General features: G+C 41.2%; 1 long non-coding RNA gene across 1 annotated transcript; it reads right to left on the bottom strand.

Annotated features, from left to right (window-relative positions):
• Window positions 1-1819: 1819 nt before the first annotated feature.
• Window positions 1820-2502, bottom strand: LOC121533279. Its single transcript, XR_005994443.1, has 3 exons — window positions 2481-2502; window positions 1972-2025; window positions 1820-1885 (listed from the first exon to the last, which is right to left on the bottom strand). It is a non-coding gene; the product is annotated as an uncharacterized LOC121533279 (long non-coding RNA).
• Window positions 2503-3716: the final 1214 nt, after the last annotated feature.

The following is a 3716-nucleotide window of genomic DNA, read 5'->3' as shown; positions in this document are numbered from 1 at the left end:
ATATACACAGTATCCTGACGGTAGGTGTCCACTGATGAAATATGCAAAAATCCAGAAAATAAGCGCTTTAAATTTTTTTTTACTTAAAACTGTATCACTATAGATTTGTAAACAAAATCACAGCAATAAGCTCACAAAATAACAAGTCAGTAAAAACATGAACACTGCACTCCAATCAAGAACTGTAAAACTGCTTAAAGCTAAAAGTGAATAACTATGTTATGTTTATTCAGGTGCTGCTGCTCCATCCTCATCCACTGGCACTTCCTCGACCTGCTCCTGAAAGTCACAATAACACAAATTGGTCATTATTTTCCGTAAACAAATGATCAAAATGCCGTTTTAACGTCGACTACCTACTACATTCCTTTTGTACTAGCACAATAATTTACCTATACTGACCGACTGGATTAAAGTGAAGTAAAACAAATCATAAAGTGTTCTTTTTAATCATACCTTTCTCTTACTCTTGAGCCGAACTGGTGCATGTTTGAGAGCGTCTGCTATTTTGTCATCTACTTCTTGGTAGGTAGCCTTGGGGTGTGCTTTCAGGGATGCTCCTATGTTGTCAAAAAGATTTGAAATGGTACATCCCATGTCATTTCACTACTTTTCCACCTATGCTGGCTGAGACATAGGTTGGGTATTGTCCCTCTCGTCCCTCATAGGCAGTGTTGGCCATAATACCTCTCTCCTTCACCTTTCCTTTGTCCTCTCTCTCCGATCATAGCAGGTGGTAAGATATCACATTTAGTTTGTAACTGCCTTGTTACTGATTTAATTCATTTGAAATGTTAATAAATACATATTTGACTTACCATCACTTGACCAATAATACTATCTACTTAATAATAATAAATAACGATCTAAACTTGTGCATTTACTTACTTGTGACAGCATCATAGATCGATAGCTCATTAAAGGCCCTCTTCCCCTTCCTGCCCTTCAAGGAGTAGCCTGTCCACAGCTCCTCTGTTCCAATTTTTCTCATCATTTGTCTGATTCCTGAGCCCAGGTCCAGGCCACGGCAGAGGGTCGGGTATCGGATCTGATAAAAAAATTAAAAATATACTTTAATAAATCCCACTCAGTTGTGTGTTCCTCAGCAAAAACAGCTGGCCATACAGTTCTGATTGATAGTAATGAGAAATCATTTTTGTAGTGTATCATGTAATCATGGGCTAAAACTTGTGTAAACAGGCAGAGGGCTGATCGCTTCTTCTTAAGATAAGTTAAGTGTTAATTGGGAAATCAATCCAAACACTATATAGGCATATGGCATATATGACAACTGCATTTCGTTGACATTAAGATATTTGGATTAAAAAATATTGCAGGTTGCAATCTTCTCTCAAATCTGGACGCATTCAAGGGGCTCTTGATCAACAGCTAACATATTTTTGTCAATTGCTGTTAAAATACTTGATGTAGATTTCACAAACAGATACATTTTAAATGGCCATCCCTACCATTTTCTTTCGATAGTGGGAGTCTTTAAGTGTTTCACAGATATCCTTCAGTTCCTCATTTGTTTCTGCAGGGTTTTGCAGCATTTCAAGTTGCCCCAAGGATTCCGACTCCTTTGGCTGCCGTGCCTCTATGGCCTCCATAACTTGGTTCAGAGCAGTCTTGAACTCTGTACGGATCATCTCCAGTTTCACCATTATCCTCATCTCAATACCTCGATCAAAATATCCACCCCTCATATATATTAGTAGTTTTGATAACCATATATCTGCTGACAGCCATACAATTTGGAATTGATGTTGATAATACAAGAGAAGCAACATTTTGTAACATATAGGCTAGCATAATATACCTTTAATGTATCCAGCGGGCATCTCAGAAGCCACAGGCTCATCAAGCAGGGATGGCAGCTCTTGGTCTAAAATATAAGTAAAAAATCATGCTGTTATTTAAACTTTCTACATTTACGAAATTCGAGATCAATATCTTGATGGCTAAAGAAACCTGATTCTGATGCTCTGTCTTGGCCAGCTTCTTCCTGGCTGCCACTTGGACTAACTGAGAAAACAGAAGGAAAAAAATTAAGATATACTTTGCATGCTTTTGAAACTGGCACAGAACCAAAAGTGATGGGATGTCAGTCAGGAGCTCAGTGGGAAGGTTAATGAATCCCAACTAAAATAAATGCTAAGCATAATTTTTTGTTTTAAATAATGCTTTTAGTTTGATGGCAAATACATACAGATATTTACAAACATGGCATCACACTTGTGTTTTACGCCAGAAGAATAGGGTGATTTCACTACTGTTGTAAATACAAGTTTCACCCATACACAGCACCACAAGTATTTGGAAAGTTCTAACAGTAGTAATAATACTTTAAATGACCTAACATGCAAAAATGTGATGGTAATTGTATTCTATTGAGTGGCTTTGAAAGGTTTGTAAAGCTATACTGTAATACTTCATACAATTCAATTGTTTACCCTAACAAACTACAACCAGACACTTACTGTCGCTCTGGCTTGAGGTGGCACAATCTGCAACTTCAGAGAACATCACAGATGTCAAACCGTTACCACATTTACAGTACACACGTAACAGATTTTCCTGTTCATCCCATACAGTTGGTGGTAACAGAACTTTGAGAAAGTAGGCTCGTTTATCAGACTTGAAACATGATGTACCTTGTAGGGTCTTTTCAAAAACACTGGCTCTTGAAGTTGCTAATAACATTTAAAAAAATAACTGTTACACTTTGGTAATGTGACTAATAATCAAGTATGTCAAGATAGCGAGAGTTGCACCCCTCCTCAAAAAACCTACACTCGATCCCTCCGATGTCAACAACTACAGACCAGTATCCCTTCTTTCTTTCTCTCCAAAACTCTTGAGCGTGCCGTCTCTAGCCAACTCTCCTGCTATCTCTCAGAATGACCTTCTTGATCCAAACCAGTCAGGTTTCAAGACTGGTCATTCAACTGAGACTGCTCTTCTCTGTGTCACGGAGGCTCTCCGCACTGCTAAAGCTAACTCTCTCTCCTCTGCTCTTATCCTTCTAGACCTATCTGCTGCCTTTGATACTGTGAACCATCAGATCCTCCTCTCCACCCTCTCCGAGTTGGGCATCTCCGGCGTTGCTCACTCTTGGATTGAGTCCTACCTGACAGGTCGCTCCTACCAGGTGGCGTGGCGAGAATCTGTCTCCGCACCACGTGCTCTCACCACTGGTGTCCCCCAGGGCTCAGTTCTAGGCCCTCTCCTATTCTCTCTATACACCAAGTCACTTGGCTCTGTCATATCCTCACATGGTCTCTCCTATCATTGCTACGCAGACGACACACAATTAATTTTCTCCTTTCCCCCTTCTGATAACCAGGTGGCGAATCGCATCTCTGCATGTCTGGCAGACATATCAGTGTGGATGTCGCGTCACCACCTCAAGCTGAACCTCGGCAAGACGGAGCTGCTCTTCCTCCCAGGGAAGGACTGCCAGCTCCATGATCTCGCCATCACGGTTGACAACTCCATTGTGTCCTCCTCCCAGAGTGCAAAGAACCTTGGCGTGACCCTGGACAACACCCTGTCGTTCTCCGCTAACATCAAAGCAGTGACCCGATCCTGCAGGTTCATGCTCTACAACATTTGCAGAGAACGACTCTACCTTACACAGAAAGCGGCACAGGTCCTAATCCAGGCACTTGTCATCTCCCGTCTGGATTACTGCAACTCGCTGTTGGCTGGGCTCC

This window comes from Coregonus clupeaformis, chromosome 20, assembly GCF_020615455.1.
Source record: "Coregonus clupeaformis isolate EN_2021a chromosome 20, ASM2061545v1, whole genome shotgun sequence".
Lineage (NCBI taxonomy): Eukaryota > Metazoa > Chordata > Actinopteri > Salmoniformes > Salmonidae > Coregonus > Coregonus clupeaformis.
The sequence above is the reverse complement of the archived record's forward strand: the minus strand, read 5'-3'. Positions and strand labels throughout refer to the sequence as shown.